The sequence below is a fragment of the Anser brachyrhynchus genome (genome assembly GCF_964034855.1).
Source record: "Anser brachyrhynchus genome assembly, chromosome: 1".
NCBI lineage: Eukaryota > Metazoa > Chordata > Aves > Anseriformes > Anatidae > Anser > Anser brachyrhynchus.
The window spans coordinates 120,512,409-120,531,683 of NC_137694.1; the positions used below are offsets into that span (position 1 = coordinate 120,512,409).

General features: G+C 42.6%; 1 long non-coding RNA gene across 1 annotated transcript in view; it reads right to left on the reverse strand.

Moving 5' to 3' along the window:
* Positions 1 to 19,275, reverse strand: part of LOC308187470 — a 55,698-nt gene that overhangs the window by 20,423 nt on the left and 16,000 nt on the right. The window contains exons 3-5 of the long non-coding RNA XR_013944713.1: positions 14,483 to 16,661; positions 985 to 10,634; positions 597 to 846 (exon numbers count right to left, since the gene is read on the reverse strand). This is a non-coding gene — a long non-coding RNA (uncharacterized lncRNA). The remainder of the gene's footprint in view (positions 1 to 596; positions 847 to 984; positions 10,635 to 14,482; positions 16,662 to 19,275) is intronic.

Sequence of the window (19,275 nt, forward strand, 5' to 3'; positions counted from 1 at the left end):
GTCTATCACAGCAGCCAATGCGATTTGTCCCCCCTGTATATGTATGGGTATAAAATCCCAGTCTCAAACTCTCATTTCTAAACGTGGGTTCAGATTTCCAGAAACTTTTCCTTTCTTTGCTCCCCAGACTGACCCTGGCAGGGTACATTTCCCATGTCAATAGTGTGTGTAAAGATATTCTTCAGAAGTTGAAAAAAAAAAAATCTTTACCAACCTCTTTTAGTAAACATTGACTTGGATCTAAGTTCTACTTACCTGAAGCAGTTTTTACCAGGGAACAATGTACTGTATTTCTGAATTGCCCATAACATACTACATAATGAAACAGCAAGCTAGAGGAAGAAAAAGTGAGCAATAGACATGGTTTTGGTTTAATAAGGCAAAAGCTGATCTACAAGATTACCAGATACTCCTCTGGGGAGGAGTGAGACATCACCCTTTTAACATTTTACTAATACACAAGTTGAACAGTACAATGAAAATGTTTCAGTGGAAGTTAAGCCACAGCTGGTTTATAAAGTGGCTTGGTGCACTTCTGCCCTCGCATCAACTTTTTGAAAATAACAACAGCTGCACTTTGGACTGTAGTCACTCACCCAGACAGGAAGGGCACTTTTCCTCGAAAGCATCATGCTGCTTGGGCTGCAGACAGACGGAATACCCAGGAGCCTCCTGAGCACACAACTGTGAAGCTGTTAGAGAAGCTGGGTTTAAAAGACTCACTTCATACAGAATGACCTAGAAAATTAGGCAAATCATGTAAAGCAGTTGTTTGCCCAGCCAAACATCCTTTGACTTCCCTGTTATCAGCAAGTTTTATGTAAGGCGTGTCCAGGCTTGTGTTCCCTGAAAGAGGGAGAGAGCAAACATTCATTAAAAAATAACTTAAACGCACTTTAAATTCAACTCATAGAACCAGAATGAGTCCTGAGCTGGAAGCACAGAATCAGCATTTGTGACACAAAATCAAGGAGATTTATTTACCATGAGGAGCAGAGATGATGCCATACTCTTGCTTCTTCCTTGTGGCCATCAATCTTGAATTGTCTGAGCCTCCCCAGTCCAGTAACTGATCAAGCTCAACAGCGGTTCATTTTCTGTAGGCCTGTAGCTCTATATAGTAGCATTCGCAATATCACATGAAGGTTTTTTTAAGCAGCATTTGAAGAAATTCATGAGTCACCAGATGACTCCCGTTGAACAATGAGAGCTTTATTCACTAGTAATGTAAAAACGTGGCCAAAGCTCATAAAATAAACTCAACAGAAATTATCTGAAAAGGCAATAAAACACCTCTGCAATATATTTCCTCAACCGTCTTTGTCTTTACATGCTTCCAAACAAAGGAGTTTTTTTCCATGCAGGCTACATTTTTTTTCATTCTCCGTGTCCAACAGGCCTCTTAATAGACAGACCTTGAGCTTTGTGGGTGTGGTTCAATCCCTTGCAAAGAGAGGTTGACAAGATGGCAGATCTGAGGTTGGACTCCAAACTCCCACCATACTTCATGATCTGCTGGAGTTAAAGGTTTGATTCAAGTCCATTCTAGTAAGCACTTATTAATGTTTGTTAGCACACTGCATTTTTTAGCCATTGATCATGTTTGTTTTCATACCATGCTCCCTTCCCCCAAAAATTCCCAACATTAGTCTGCTATTATATCTGCTAAAATATTCAGCCAGCATATATAGTTTTCTCCCAAGTCATGGAGACCACAAGTGGGAGTTGTACTGCAACCATTAATGGGGTAATGGGGCAGTGTTATCATTTATGTTTTCATTGTGGCGGTAAGGACATTGTGGTTTACAGATTTCACAATCTTGCTTTGTCAGACAGACAGACTGCTATGTAAAATATTCCACAATATCCTGAAAGGAACTTGAAGTCAGACACAGTTCAAATTTCAGCTAGATGAGCCAGCTGGAAAAATCAAAGAAGATAAAATAGGGAAGAGGGGAAAAAAACACTGCCAGCATATTTCCTCCTAAAGTTGAGTTTATTATTGCATTTTCTAATACCCCCAAGCTTTGGACATTTCTCTTTGCTATTTCTCTGCATTTTTCACCACACTATTAGCTCAGCTTGCCCAATAGACTGTGTCTGGAAGCCAGCTGGCCCTATTCCCGAGAAAAGCCCCCACCCCTCACATTGTCAGGCATTCTCATGCCATTGCAATCTTTCTTAACATTGCTTTCATTTTTTTGTGTGTGTTTTTTTTTTGTTATTGTTGTTCATTTGTTTGTTTTATGTTTTCCCCCTTTATGATCATGAATGTATCACATTTGTTGGTTTGAACAAACATTTTCTCCAGGATGAAGAAGCTGGGAACAGAAGGATAGAGGACAAGTCTCTGGCCCCTCTGAAATATGTAGGAATGCTGCCATTGACTTCAGTGGGGGTCAGGATTTTAGCCAGAGTTTTTCTCCAAAACCAACATTTGCATCACATCTTTCACATGGACATTACAGTAAAGGATAAAAAAGAGGAGATGCTATTCCCTCAGCAGCGGTCTCTTCTCAAGCAAATGATTGCTCTGCCAAAACATAGCTGCTACAGGAAAGGAATTCCTGTTTACCTAAGGTTATTATCAAGTGAGGTCCTTGACCCCCAGCGCTGACTTAAACAAGGCTCCGAAGAGAAAAGTTAGTGGTGTTCATCAGCAGTGGAGACACCAGAAGCTATTTCAGAGCCTGGAGCAAGCACAGCTTTGCAGTTCTCCCATAACCTGGCAGTCTCCAGTCATCACCACATATCCCTTGTCCCTTTCTACTCCCGGGATAGCCCTGACCTGCTGCAGCTCTGAGGGAATCACAGCAGAAGGGAATATCAATAGTTCCCCAAAACCTCTGCAGCTAACCATCATCTTCTTGATGGCTCTGGACATGAGGCACTGACCTTTCCTCACAGCAGTGGTTTCTGTATTGGGCATAGCCACTGAATGGCACAAAGCACTGTAAGGGATTTTAAGTACTAAGTACCCACACGTCGAACCAGAAAGTAACTTTAGAAAATTGGAGACTTTAACCACCCTCCTACAACTAGGAGGTTTTGAGTTAGCTTCAAAACATCCACCCCATCTTCAGCTTCGCTCTGATGTACTCCTTTCATCAGTGAGCTTTTGAATGCTTCCGCAAAGCAAAGCCACAAGCCAGCGAACCAAACGAGTCAAGTATATTAACCGAGCAGCAGCCACTGCCATTAGAGAATATATAGGTGTTAAACAACAAACACCACTGAACCCAGGAATAGCTTTTATCCTATTTGCTGTATCTCATGCACACAAAGAAGTGTCTGCTTATTTGTTGCCTGGTTTAGCTGCTTCTTGATTTTGTCTTTGTAAAGGATTAAAAACAAATTCTCAGCTTTAGCTCACTGAAGAAAAAAAAAGAGTCAGTACAGTATCTTCATTAATCACCATTTGCAGCCTACTCCACCTTTGATCACAGCCAGAAGACTCAGAAGTTTCACGACAACACACCTGCTAATGGCAATACATTTCAGATTAGCAGGCTGGTGCAAAGAAAAACATACCACAGATTAAATGCTCTTCTCAATTTACATAATGTACTGGATCTGATATTTTCAGATTCATGAAGTATTTAAAATAAATGCTTTCATTTGTCATATCTGGTTGTTAAATTACTTTCTGATCAGTCTGGTTCCATCTTACTGATACAGTTCCTCTATTTAGTTTCTCTTCACATATCCTGTGTCTTTGCAGTTCAAAGCTAACTTTCTTCCAAGAAACAGTTATCCAGCTCTCTACCTCCTTCGAAGTCCCCTAGTCACCACATAACTCAGTCACAGGCTATAGCACCTCTCTGCAGTTAACATTGCAGATAGCCAGGTGTTTTCCCTAGAACCTTCTTCCCATTAATCTTACAATGGAGGATGACCTCATGCAGTGCTCAGACTGATAGACAGCTCTTCTGCAAACAAGAATAGTTTTTGGTGAATAGGCAACATGGAGAGAAAGAAAAGAGAATGATTTCCACTGTCTCTTCTAACACCAGTTAAGAGCGAATCTTGCAGGTAGCAGGTTCGCATAGAAAAGCACAGCTGTCAGATCACTGAATTAAGCTTTGGAGCCTCTTTTTATGGGAAATTGGGAATGCTGAAAAATTACATGAGCTTTACAAAAAAAAAAAGTATTAGATATATTCATGAGGAAAATAAATCCATGAAGGAAATGTTAAATAAGCTGTTCTCTTCAGCAAGTGAATTGCTGCCATGGGTATGCCAATTTTAAGAGAAAGAGCAGAAGCCTATACTAACAGCAACTTATCCTTCCAATTAATCTTTCTAGGTATTAGAGAAAAAATACACAGAATGTGTCCTTGACTTAACAGTATTGCTTATAGTTCCGTGCAAGAGGTAAAAAAGTATGGCATCTGAATGATTAAATATATTTGCTGTAGTAATAGTTTAGGAGACTTGTTAGCATTAGTTTCTTGCACTTTTTTAACTTCTCACTGATAATTTTAATTGACCTTTTATTATATTTGTTCAATAATTTTTACATTCACCTTTAATTATACTTTTTATTGCACAAGTCTGGGATCAAATTTAGATGAACTGCTTTAAATGGGAAGGATGATAAATTCTGGCATATGGCTTGAGCATTAAAGTGAACACTGTTCTTTAATATAGAAAGTTCCTGCCTGAAAAGTCTATAAAATGCTGAGAGAGCTCCTTCTCAAGACGATCAGTCTGTGAGTGCCTGTTAGACTCAGCAATAAAGATCAGGAGTGGGAGCTAATGAGAGAAGAACCAATATAGGCTTCCCCACCACTCATTTCAGCCTCTTCACCTCGACTGCTTGGGCTCTCTACATTTTGCCCTGCTCCTCTTCGGCAAAAGCAAAACCAAAGGAAAATTCCAATCTTTTTAACCTGCGGGATAGCAAAACACCTTCAAATATGAATTTTGCTTTTGCAGTATGCTCATAAAGATGTGCTGCATGTGTCCAGCAAAATTGCCCTCCAGCCAGGCCTCTTTGAGGGCCAACCCAATTGCTCTGTCTCCCCTAAGTCATCCCCATGGCGTGTGGGTCTTCCTCCATGAACAAGGTTAAGCAGTCTCCAGCCGTTTGCCCCCAAGGCATGAACACTGAGCTCGCCAGGACACACAAGGCAGCCTCATCCTTTGCAGCACGGTGACACGTCTTTGCTCGTGCACACCTACCAACCCAATGTTACGCGTGGCCTGCGGAGATCTGACACTTGGTAGCATGCAGGATGTAAACTACAACAATTTCACAGCACTAGGAACTGTTAAAAGTTTCATGACTGATTAGGAGCCTTATTAATTAAACATGCTCTCTGTTATTACAGCTCTTGTATCAATTAGGCATTGAATTGGTGCCCTGCTATACAGAGTGACAATGCCGTGGTCCTTTGGATCTTACATTGGTGTTTTGACTTATTAGTTTGGTTATTTAATCCAGATTTTCAAACATGTAATTAATAAAAACTGAAGGCTTCCATTATGCAGCTATAGCACTAGCCATAGTTATTAATTTAATCACTTCTCGTGGGCTTGTACTAATTATATCACTTCAGTTTTATTTAAATGCCTATGAAATCTTTTGATTCAGAAGAGGGGAAAAAAAGAAAAAAAAAAAAAAAAGGAAGATCTTTATATTCAGCTCAGTGATGTATCAGGCTCCCGATTTGACCAGCACTCTCACTGCCCACTTTGAAATTAACCACTTTTCACTTTTAGCTTTACCCCAAATTCATCTGCCAGGCATTTGATGTTTCTTTCTCCCCAAGGGAGGTAATGAGTTGGAGTTATATTTGGTCTCATGGATACAATAGCATCAGCTTCAGCTGAATACAGAAAAGTGAAGTAAAAAGAAAAATACACTTATTATAGTGTAGGCTCATACAATTAAAATTCCACAACTGGCTCCTAGGCTCTAGGTTGGAGTATCGTCCACAGGCCTGATCTGGTATTTCCTCCCTGAAGTTATAACACCTTTTCTGTTTAGGAAGATAATAATTTCTTTTTCTGGTGAATTTCTTCTCAATATCTTTCCCTGCTGCCACAGTTAAGTCACCTGCTTTTTCAGTGTGAGGTAGGAGAGGCATGGTAGGCAGTACTCGAGAGATGCTCATGAAAGCTGTAGTGGTTTGAAGGACCCTCGAGAGTCACACACCAACAAACTTCTGAGTGACCTGAGAGCAGGGAAGAGTCACAGCCAAACAATTAATGCTGAAGCTCTTTCTCGTCTGGCAGGTTACATGGTGCTAATGCAGCAGAGCACACTATGTGGTGACAGCATGCATCCAGGGACAATAAAAAGGCATAAGCAGAAGAAAAATGTCCAAAAGGCGTTACTGGGGTGTTTGTCACAGCCACCCAAGCCCTAGCTGGTGTTGCATGGAGATAGGCTCGAGGAGCAGTATGCGCTGTTTGCCAGCCAGAAATAGAAGAGGTGGAGGGGTGAGGTCACTTCTTCATCCTCCAAAACATGATACCTTTGTTCCAGAAGGGAGAGAAATGGACAAAACATAGCTTCTCAGTGACGCTCCACCTAGGCTGGGGAGCTTCTCAGTGGTGGGGAGGGAACGGTCCTTCTTGGAGAGAGCAGTGGGGTGATCTCCAACATGATACCTTCCTGTACTGCCAGGGGAGGCTGGCAGACCACATAAATCCAGACCAGAAACACTGCGTTTTTCCACTTCTCCCTCTCCAGACTTTCTTGGACTGCATGGTTTCTCTGCACCAGGCAGAGAAAAAGGGAGGAGTTTTGCTCCCACAGGGGATGGGAAGCACCAAGAGCATCCCTCTGCTTCTAGAAGCAGAAGGTAGCCACATTCTGCCCCATTTCCCACTGTTTTCATGACAGCTGCTGGAATCTAGCTGTGCTTTCAGCTTCAAAACATCAAGAACTTTTGCTTATCAGAGGAAGAATTGTAAGGGTTTTGCAATGAACAGCTGAAGTGTCTGTTTCCACAGTTTCCACAGCAGCACCAGGTGCTATCACTTGACCAAGAAGCAACAAAGGGCATCAAAACTGATTCTTTTTGCTCCTGCAGTACAAGCACATGATTAAAGATATCTGTCCTTCTTTAGGCAGGAAACTGGGCATACGGTCTAAAGAGGTACCCACTGATAAAAAATTCTCTCTCCTTCGCACTTTCCTGCTCCTCTGGGAAACACAGCTCACCCAGAGCTTAGAGATTGCTTTTCTTTTTGACTGAGCTGGTAGCCCACCTCAGGGAAAGCACACTAACACCAAAAGAGTGTTAAGAGCAACTATGCTGGCTATATTTTACCCGCTCTAAAACTTACCCTGTTTATAGATGTTCTTCTCTGACCAAAGAAGACTGACTGTTCATATCAAAGCCTGCACCAGCACCTGACCAAATCAACAGAAAAAGTTTTAACTGGGGTATCTTTCAACCATTTTAGGTAGAACACAAAGTCCCTTTAGGTGAAACTGCCACCCTTGAGCTGGCATTTGTAATGATGAGAATAATCTCCACCCCTTCAGGTGCCTATGGCCGCAAGAGTTGACATGTCCTAATTGCACAAGATCTCCTGCACAAAATCTACCGCATGACAGCCACAGCAGTTCAAGCCACAAAGCAACACAATAAGACCAGCAGCAGAGGCGAGGATCACGTTTCCTCAGTTTGGGATAAACACCAAGCCTGAACACCAGGAAAGATTTGCAGAACCTTAAGAGATGGGCAAGTCCAATGCTTCTCTACCACTTCAAATCCAGAGATCCTCTTCTTAAAATAATCAGCAGACCATCTTGCACAGGGCTGTCACAACAGCTCACCAATTTATAACCGATAAAAATAAGGTGAAACTTCGAAAATGTATTAATTACTTTTCCCTGATATGTTCTTGGAAATGTGTCTGGATATGTGCACATATGATTTTCCTTAACTGGTTTGCTTGTTTAGCAGTCATTCCCACGGGGTGCAGGTAAAGTTCTGGTCCAGTCCCGCTGCCTATTTCCTCTGCAAACCAGTGCCAGCTGTACTTAGGTAATCCCTGACAGCTGTTTTTTTAACAACACCAAAAAAGCTGCTGGGAGAAACAGTGTGGGCTCTCACATTAGGAGGATTCAGTGTTCTTCTGTTTATGAGATAAGTTTTATTTGTTATTCTGAGAGGTGGGTGGGAGGATCCCATTGTCCTACACAGTACTCCAGGTACTATAACCAGGAGATTTTAATTTAACGAAATAAAAATAAGAAGACTTTTGCCTACCACACAGAAATATAAAAGACAATTTCACGTCTGGATGATTGACTCCAATTTACAACAATCTTGTAACAATAATCATTTCAATAATGTGGCTTGCCAAGGGTTTTAGGGCAGCTAACTGAATTATAGCAAATCTTTACAATTACAACGTTTGTAATGAATGCAGTTAGTGAAGCCTCAACGGCCTTCCCTGTTCATTTGCCATTGACTGATTGCTTGCTGGAGGAGGATCCCACACTTCAGCAAAGAGCAGCGGAGCAGGGCACAAATCAGCCAAGCCTCCTGTAGCCTCCAGGAGAAGGGGTTGCAGAGCGGGAGGGCACAGGTGATGCACACAGGCTCCTAGTGTACATCTTATTTGTTTTGCTAAGGACTGTTTGGATCTGTTTATTCCTGCTCCAGTTTCTTTTCTGCAGCCACCCTTAAGCTTCTCTATGCACCCAATGAAGAGGAAGCCGGTTGTGCCACTGCGCCTTTGCACGGGGCTTAATGGGGAAGCAGGGCTGCCAGTGGCAGGGGGCAAGGGGTCAGATGGCCTGTAAGGCCTAATTATGGGGAAGGCACATCTGGGTTATTCTGTGGCATAAAAGCACCTGAACAAGGGAATGGGAAGGTCTGCCATTTCCTACCACACTGGGACCATAGGAGGCCCCATTAAGGAAATACTTAAACAACAGTTACCCTTCTATGTACTATATACATTTGCACAGCACTTTGCTAAAGGCCAGTTTCCTCCCTTAGCAGATGCAGGCTTCCTCCTCAGGGCTGGAGCAGAGCAGGTGTGCTGCATGCTCACAGACACTGCATTTTGGGGAGAACACGAGGCCACCCACAGCACTTGCTTCTCCCTTCTGGTTTCCTGCAGCTGCACGAGCAGACACACAGACATGGGCCGCCTCCTTGGTAAGTCTCTGCTCACCGGTCAGGATGGTTCCCCTGCACGCAGCACCCATATGATCTAAATAGAAGAACAGTCTTGTCTGGGATCCAGGGGGGCATCCAGATTACATCCTTTGGATATGACAGAATTTCTTTCTTGTGGAAGTTAATATCCCCTACATTCTCCAGTGTCTTTTCATTCTCAGTTGATTGCAGTTCATGCTCGGGGGGCAGAACGAAGACAGAAGCACCCAGAAATGCACTTCATTCATGCCAAAAGGCATCACAGGAGACTCAGTTGGCTCTTCCTTCCTGTCTTCCACCATCCTAACAAGCTGGATGGTCAGTGTGTGTGTGATGAGGCCAAGCAATCACTGTGAGGTAGCCCAGCACCCTTGGGTGGCCAGGCATGGCCAACCCGCCTCACTCAGGCTGCTCACCAAGGATCTTCTGAGCAAGCAGACAAGATCTAACATGGAAATCATCAAACTAAGTATGTATGTCTATGTTGTTGACTGCTACATCTGAGCTTGTTGCCAAGGTTCCTTCCTAGTCCACAGAGATAAATAGCTGTTCTATCTTGTGAAGAGGGGACATCCAAAATAGTTGAGTCATATTGTACCCTAGAGCTGCCTGTTTCTTCCAGTTGCCATATAGAGAGACAAGGGTGATTGGGGCTGGGGTCAATGCCTACAGTGTAGAGTTAAATGTTGTGAAACCCAGCAAAGCATCCAAAGTAAGTCTCTCATCTGGCAGGCAAACATTGACTCAGATAATGCACCAGAAGGTATGTGCTTGGCACCTTGCAGCATCCCTGGATAGCTTTTACAGGTACACAAATTAGCTTGGCTGCAAGTGGACAATATGCCATTACTGCAGCACTAAACCACACTCTGGGCTTACATCTGGAGTACAAATGTTAATGTTGACTTCTGCAAGCAACTAGCAAGAGCACACATTAGTAGAGCTTCAGATTCATGCTACAGAAAAGCAACCATCTTTTGGCTTGACACAACATGCAGCAGTTCCAGCAGTAGCCTGTGAGTGCACACATGCTCTCAATTGGTTTTCTTTCCTAGCCTAATATCACTAGAACGCTTTCATACCAATGATGGTGATGTGTGACTGAGTCTAAGACTTGTAAAACTGTCTGTTGTCATTACATAAATAAATAAGCGCTAACCAAAGCAAGTTGCAACCTAAGTAGGCTTTAGGAAGCGTTCTGTAGTGCTATTGCATCAGGTCACCTCTGCACATTTGTGCTTAAAAGCACAAGTTACTTCCTTTTGAAGTTGATGGGTTTTTTGTAACTTAGTGGAAAACCATCTTTTTCATCAGCAACAATGAAAGTCAATGGTTCAAAAATTCCTGGTTTGCTGAGCCCATCGTTTCTCCTGCTGATAAATAGTTTTCACTCTTTCTTTCTGTTCCTTTATCTCCTGACTGCCTCTGACAGCTGCCTCTCATTCTGACACCAAACATTTCCCAGGCAAACTGGCATCTTTTTCTTCCAGGTTTGTGTGGCACCTGACAATGTAATAATGATAATGATAAGAATTCATATATTTCCAAAGGAGATACATAGGGACTTAGCAGATTTTAACAAAGGGAAAGAATCAGTCTCCTCCTGTAAGAAGCCTTGCTAAAAGATCTGAGCGCCCTTACCTCACACTTCAGGACTTGCTTTATCACTTTGCTGTATTGATCATTGTAACCCTGGGCTATCTGCTATGCTGCTCTGGTTTCTTTGCCAGCAAGAGTTATAACTAATTCAGACAGGCAAACCAAAAGCCCACCTTAAAACTTCAATTTCTGCCCTCATGACTTAACTCTCATCATTCTTGGCAGACAGCACCCCTCATAGTCTGCAGACAAAAGCTTCATTTTCTTAATGTCGGTACAATGAGCCAAGGTAGTTCTGCATTGCGCAGAGGTACAGCAGCCTCGACAGAGAGAACAAAGAGCTCCCTCACATTAGTGTGTGTTATACAACCATGGAAAGAAATAAGAATACTTCTTCAACAAAAATTAAGAGGTCTTTTGTATTGGAATTATTCAAATATGAATTTGCTTTTAAAACTCAAGCTCCAGGTAGATTTCTTCCACAGCATGGCCTATATTCAGGATATTGAATATGTAACTAAATACATAACTGAAGGTAATACTGTGCTGAACAAAAGGGAGAATTGGCAAGGACGTTCCACTGAACCTCCTGCCCCAATTACCCTTCCTCCTGGGCGGTGCTGTAATTGACTTCTGCTCTTTATTAAATGCAGCAACACTCAGTCCATTGCTTCTGCTCCTGAGCTTACAAAACTACCAGATGAGCCTTTTCTTAGCCCCATCACAGGAACAATGAGGAAGCCATGGGAGCGTTGGCTGCAACCCACGCCTCCTACTCCCCTGTGGTGTATGTGCATTTTGAAGAGAACGTAAAGCCTACGTGGGGCGTGCTCTCAGAAGCAGAACTGATGCTAGTGACTGCTTTGTGCTAGTCACAAACATACTTTGTTTTACTATTCTGGTGTGGAGAATACCAGAGTCACCAGAAGACTATCGTGACTATCTGTGCGCTTATGATGCCATTAGAAAAAATCATAGCTTCAATTCTAAAGGCAACAAAGTCTTGTTCCCTCCCTTCTCCTTGTTATGAATGACTGCATCTTTTCAACCATTTCTGATAACAGAAATCAGACTTCATGATCGAATGGGCAGAAACCTCACCAGATTTTACAAGGGGCAAACCCTCAGCAAGCTGGAAAAAAAAAAAGGCAAAATTAATTTATTTAAAGAACTTACTACATTCATCGAAAGCTGAGTGGCACGCTTTTCACTGGTGAGGGCACATACTGTGAAGAAGGTTGCACTATAACTCCCTGATGAAGCATTAAAGCATTCCTTGCAGGCATTTGGGCAGAAAGCAGGCAGTGAAACTGCTGGACCATTTTTTGTCCCTGGCAGAACAAAGGTTTTGTCTACTCTAGGGGAAATTAGAGGAACTGCTTGCATCTTTCCAAACCTTACCTCATACAGAGGCAGGGGTTGGCCCAATCCTGTCCTTCGAATAGCAAATGGAGAGAGTAGAAAGCCACAGTCTCTGATCTGTTTTTAGAGAACAGCAGTTATCAACACCTTAGCTACACGTAGGTTAAAGCAAGCCAGTAACCAACACCAGAGGGCCCCTGGGACAAAAAAAAAAAAAAAAAAAAAAAAAAAGTGTCATGTTTAAAAGAGTCATGTTTCTGAAATGCCTTAGGTGTTGATTTTGGTTTAGAAATCAAAAGCCAAAGACATTTTGTTGAACTGCTTTTTTATTTAATTAGCCATGACTTTGTGACTGAGCTGTGACATTGTACCTGGAAAAACAGAGACTAGGTTGTCCCACCCTGTGGCCTCGGATGCTGGCTTTTTTGGTCAGCCTGAATGGATGTTCAGTCAAAGTAATTGTAACAGGTTGTATTTTTAAGTCAATGATGTTTGAATATCTGAAAAGTAAGCCAGTTGTTTCCAACTAGTATCTGTTATGACACAGCCCATCACCCCAGTAAAAGAATTTGGCTCTTCTCCAGTTCAGAAGAGTGTCAAAAAGAACTGAAATATTCTGGGAAGGGATCTCCTTCCTTCCTTGGATGGATTTTTCCTTCTTTCTACCAGGAAAATGTGAGTCATGACAGCTGACAGATAATTTAGGAAAAGGACTCAACGGCAATAAAAATAAAAAAAGTAAGTCTCATTTTTTAAGTGATGCCATCAAAAGTTACAAGCCTTGCCACTTTTAGTTCCACTGGTGAATATTTGCTTCAAAAGGACAATTCCCCACACAGCTGGCTAAGAACTAGCTGTGGTAGCTCCACACAGACTTATTTAAAGTATTATCACTCCCAACATTGACAAAGTTACGTATTTGTTCAGTATGCTCAGAAGAAAGGTGTAAACATGCCCAAACTACTTGCAAAAGGATCTTCAGAAGTCCTGCACATGTCAGAAAGGGCTTTTTACTCAGCAGGCTGTATTTTTCAATACTGAGAGTATTTTAATACAGTTCAGATCTCCTATACATGAAAAAGAGCACTCCAGGATGGAAGCTAATTAAACAGCTCAAGTATCACTTTTTCTAATATTCTAGCTTTTTTATGCATATGAAGAAAATATAAAAGTATTATTTATTCTTCTGTCAAAGAGAAATTCACAATCTACAAAGCATTAAAAGATTTTTTGTAGAATTCATCTTCTAACTTGCATATCCATCAGATTGTGAAAACTTTTATACTGTTTGATCTTTTTCATTTTTTCCATTTTCCTGTCTTTTGTTTTTCTAATATTTAAGTTTAAAATATTCTCCTGTGCATTCTGTCATCAATTTGATTATTTACAACATTTGCTTACGATCAGTAATACTGAAAACAGAGAAAGTAGAGAGAAATTCCTCAAAGGCCCTTAATTTGTCTAGTGTAATGGAAGGTGTTAAAGTATTTGACTTTATCCCATACTCCATTAAAAAATCAGCAAAATAGATTCTACTGTAATGAGGCTGGCTAGCTTTTCTCCTTGTGGTGGTTTTACTCAGGTGGGCAGCTGAGCTCCACCTCAACTGCTCTCTCATTGCCCCTCCTCAAATGGAAAGGGTGAGAACATACAATGGAAAAGAGCTCAAGGGTTGAGATAAGGACAGGGAGATCACTCACCAATTATTGTGATGAGCAAAACAGACTCAGCTTAGGGAGATTAAATAAATTCATTGTCTATTACTAACAAGCTTGAGCAGTGAGAAACTAAAAGCGAACTAAAACCACCTTCCCCCATCCACCCTCATGCACCTCCTCCCCCTGAGCAACGCAAGAGAATGGGCAATGGGGAATGGGGTCAGCCCCTGACGCTTCGTCTCCGCCGCTCCCTCACGGTCCCTCTCTGCCCCTGCTCCACGTGGGGTCCCTCCCACGGGATGCCGTCCTTCCCGAACTGAGCCTGCGGGGGCTGCCCACAGGCAGCAGCTCTTCCAGCACTGCTCCCACACGGCTCCGTACCACGGGGTCCGTCCATCCCCCAGGAGCAAACTGCTCCAGCACGGGTCCCCCACGGGCGGGCGGCAGCTCCCCCCAGACCCCCTGCTCCTGCGTGGGCTCCTCTCCACGGGCTGCAGCTCCGGCCCGGGGCCTGCTCCTGCGGGGGCTCTCCATGGGCCGCAGCCTCCTCCAGGCCACATCCACCTGCTCCACGTGGGCTCCTCCACGGGCTGCAGCGTGGAGATCTGCTCCGTGTGGGACCCATGGGCTGCAGGGGGACAGCCTGCTCCACCGGGGGCCTCTCCCTGCACAGGCCGCAGGGGAACTGCTGCTGCCTGCCTGGAGCACCTCCTGCCCTCCTGCTGCACTCACCTTGGCACCTGCAAGGTTGTTTCTCCCTCCTCTCCCTCCCCCAGCTGCTGTTCCCCAGCAGCTTTTTTCACCTGTCTTAAATATGCTCTCACAGAGGCACAAACAATATCGCTTACTGGGTCAGCTCTGGTCCATTTGGAGCTGCCTGAAACTGGCCCTGATCTAACATGGGGCAGCTTCTGGATCCTTCTCACAGAAGCCATCCCTGCAGCCCCCTGCTACCAAAACCTTGCCACATAAACCCACTACACTCCTTTGACTTCTTAAGTCATATTCAAAGTCTTGCTAGAACATTTCGGCCAGTTGTTCTACTATTTTGGGTGATTGACAAGAATTTTGTGTCTCCCAGACTACTTATCCTGTGCTGTCCACTAGTTTACCCCTGAAGTCATGGGCTCTGCTCTCCCTCCAGCTGCAATCCACACCTCGTGGGAGATGCGGTCTCCACAGGAGGCCCTGTCAAACCTCCAGGTCTCTGACCTGCTTCTTCAGGGCTTAGAAATGAATAATGCTTCTGCCTAATCCCAAATTAAGCACTCAGCTGTCATACATTTCAGTGTAAACAAATCTGATATATGTTATGGGGACTGACAGACAAATATATTAGAATAACTGATGATGATGTAGGCCTGAGAGAGCATTTGTATTCAGTACCCAGTTGTTGGTAAGACTTCTGGTGCAGATGCCAATTGTGACAGACAGCCACACAGCTCACCTCTACAGCTCTAAATACTATAGCTAACCAGAGACAAGTCAAATGGGTGATGACTTTTGGACACATCAGCCTGGGCTGAATTTAAAACCTTAAGAAAGACTTGAGAACAGACAGTTTTCCATCACCAAAGCCATAAGGCTTGTTTGAAAATATATTGGCACTGAAAGGTAGACTAATAACAGCATTTTAGCTTTGCCTTTTCATTTTCAAACATTTAGTGATGTCTCTAATGTTATGCCAGAGGAGGATGTGCTTGTAACAGTGAAGTGAAATGAAAAGTGTTGTTATGATTAACTCAGAATTTCTTATACAGAGCTTACATTATAAATGTTCTGTGGTGCCATACAGTTCTGAAATAAGTTTAATGCACTTGGATATCCAGCAGTGGTATTAAAGATACTAAAAGTAGCTTCCTGTAAGCCAAATAAATGCTATGTAATTAAATCATGTGTAAGAAAATGACAAGAAATAGTCAAATACACATTAAGAACTGCCTAATGGTTTCATCCCATATAACTGGCACCTTTGTCTAAGCCTCTGAAAGAGGCTATGGTCTCATATTTACTCCTTGTGTAAACTAGCCTTATATTTATCCATGGAGGTGAGTCTAACCCAAAAGCTAATATCAGAGGCCAAAGAGAATGCTTCAAAGAACGACGTTTTCAGGCACCAAAGCAATGGGCACCCTTGTAAAATTTCCAGGAAGACAGAGGAAAGAGGCAGAAGCTAAAAATAGGAATCTGTCAACATGCATCTTTGGGAGATCATTTATCCTATTCACAACTACCAGCAGGAGTGAAAAGCTTGTTACTCTTCACTGGTTACAAAATGCAAAACAAAGGTTCAGAATGAAATGCAGCCGCTTTAAGGCCACATTTCTGAAAAATACTCATGAAGTTATTCCCTCTGTATGTTTTAAGTGAGGCACTGGTGATGCTGTTTCATGGCTAGAATGTACCTGAAACTAGCTCTTAAATCCAGCCATAAATCCTCAGTGTCTTTGATAGACAGTCAATTGCCACAAGCTGGGGCCATAAAACACAAAGCCTGAGTTTTTCAAAGGGTGTGCTCATTTTGTGTATTTTAAATTAATTGTTGCATCTAATATTTTTATCCCTAGCTACATGGATTACTATTTCAAATATTTAATGTAACAGATTCTGTAACCTATGTGATAAGAGAAAGAAAGGCCAAACCAAAGCAGACAACTTGAAAAACACGTAGACATGGCAGATTAATGACTTTATTCATATTCTGTTTTCAGATAAATCTTGTCCTTCCGTACTTATTTCTGTGTTGCACTGTGGCAGCAGCAGGTTTCCTTCTTCCTCCAAATAACTGCTCTTAACTGGAGTCTCCTTGCAGAAGCACGTCACCTTTTCATGGAAATCAATGGGAGCTCTGCGATCAGCCTCCGGGAGGAGTGAACCTGACCAAGGACTGGCATCTTTTGGCAAGGCAACACTGGAACAAGAGACACTAGCCAAATAGACTAGGTGTCTTGACTGATTGCACAATAAATTGTTGCTCTCAAATATACACTCAATGTTAATGATGCAGTAGTGTGATGTTAGTGATGTGGGGGGAGCTTGTCACACTATTAAGTTTAGCAGGCTGGCGGGATAGCAGAACCATGCTTCAATTTCAGAATACAGTGGCTAACACCAAAAGACAGAAGAACTTGTACACAGCTTATCCAAAACAAATGTATCGTTTCAGACACATCCTTTATAGAAACTGTTTGTACAAACTACTATGAGGAGCTCAGGCTTTTTGAACATAAAACAGCGTTTTATGAGATATTAACTTAAGAAATCCAGATTGCTGAAAATTAAAGGTTATTTTTCTCTCACACGCAGGAAAGTTTGCTGAATAAATGAGCAGGAAAGAGAAGCTGATGGTATCTTTAAGAAAACACATGTACTACATTAACATGTATGAAAAATCAAGTAACAGTTTTCACTTTGCCAAAGCAATGCGCCCACTCTGCTGTCTAAGAGCAGAAAGGCAGTGGCTGTGCAACAACATTCAACTCCCTCTCTGCTACCAGCAGTGGCCTAACTTCATTGTGTTTTTCTGTGGAGTTTGGGGGTGGATTTACTTTTGGCTTTCTGTGTATAATACATATAAATATATTCAAAGCACCTCACAGAAACAAGAAAGCATTTAGGAGCTCTGATAAGAATGCCAACTCTGCCCCTGAGGTGAGGAAAACTGTGGCAAGGGTAGACAGGAGAAATTATATAGGTGACACTGTTAAAGTAGATTGCTCTTTAATCGTCTGCCGTGGGCAAATATTATTATCTTTTTCCATTCTTCATTCTGCTTCTCCCCCACAACTCTGACACTAATGTAAAGTTTCATTTTTCAACTACTAAGAAACTGGTAATGTTATAAAAACCTTACATCTGTTTGAGTAATTCCAAATTAACAGCCTAACCACTGATCAAATTTATTTCTATGTAAAGGGAGAAAATCTGCTTTGATATCAGTGCGTTAGGTTAAACTTGGAGAAGATCAGAGTCACACTCAGGATTACTGTCTAAGATAAAGCTTTTTTCCCTCCTGTTCATTCATCTTCAGACTGAGGCTGTATTAATTTTTGAGAACCGTGGAGCATGAAGACTAGACTACATGTGAACTTCTACCAATTTGATTGAAAGGTGAATTTTAAGCTGATGCAATCAAGCAACAGCAAAATATAAGATCTTTCTAGAAACATATTTCTAAGATGTTTAAATTGGCTTAAGAGTGGTTCACACTGATTTAGCTTAAAAGGCAATCAGTTTGCACACCTGTTTGTCCTCAGCTAGAGGTGACTGTCCTTCAGCTGAGATGCAAGAATTAACTCAGCTTCCCACGTATAGTCCTTTAAGTACAAAGGGACAACAGCTTTGCAGACAAGTCCAGCCCAGGCATGAGCACCACCTGTCTGATCTGGGCTGGAGTGAATTCCTCTCTCATTTGACTTAACTCACAATAATCCATTTTTCCCTCTGAAATGCAAATATCTGTACAGGCATTGGGACTGGTTGACCAAATCAAATGCAAATTGATTTAAGTTGAATTGATAAAATTTACTTCGGTCCCCTTGCTCTCGCCACGTTCCAGCTCCTAAGCCCTGGTAAAACAACCGTGGTCTCAATGCAGATTTAAATACTCTCCCATTAACCAAGATATGTGTACTCAGTCCTGCCGTGACTGTCCCAAAAGTCCTGGCCACTACTTTGGTGGGGCCTGATCCTGTGGCCCTGCCACACATTTCTTTCTGTTCCCCTGGCCATGATCTTTGGTATCTTTGGGAGCACAGGGCAGCTTGCAGGCATGGTCCCCAAAGCCCTGAGTATGATGGAGACCCAGGTTCCCACTGGCAGCACCTTGGCCCCGTGCAGCCTGGTACTTCTCCAGATCTCCAAGGGAAGGCTCAGCAGTATTTTTAGTGTGCACCTACAACTTCTGCCCTACAGCTATATTTTTCCCTTGCTGTGTGCTTAACATCAGGGCTTCACTTACACATTGAGTTTCAGTGTGTGTGACTATCTTGTGTCTCCATATATCCCTGCATTTGGTCCCCTGATGTTTTTCTTCAAACTCCTCCTTTTTGGCCTGTATTTGAGATCAGCATTATTTCACTTCTTCATTCTGGCCTCTAGTTTTATCATCACAGCAACTTTTTCAGTGTGGCACGCTCTGGGAACAGCTGCTGATACCCCTTCAGGAGCCTCCTTTCTCTCTGTCTGGCTTTCGGGAGGCTGCAGGTGTGCTCCAGCTCCTCGCTTTCTGCCTGCTGGTGCTGACAGATGGCCACCAAGCTCCTGGGGGTTCCCAGCGTTCAGGTGTGCTCCTCACATGGAGCTACCTGCCAGGCAGGTTTTTCTGTAGTCCATGCCAGCCATGAGAGAACAAAAAAAAGAAAAGTTTTAAAAAAAAAAAAAAGAAAGGAAAGGAAAGGAAAGGAAAGGAAAGGAAAGGAAAGGAAAGGAAAGGAAAGGAAAGGAAAGGAAAGGAAAGGAAAGGAAAGGAAAGGAAAGGAAAAAGGAAAGGAAAGGAAAAAGGAAAGGAAAGGAAAAAGGAAAGG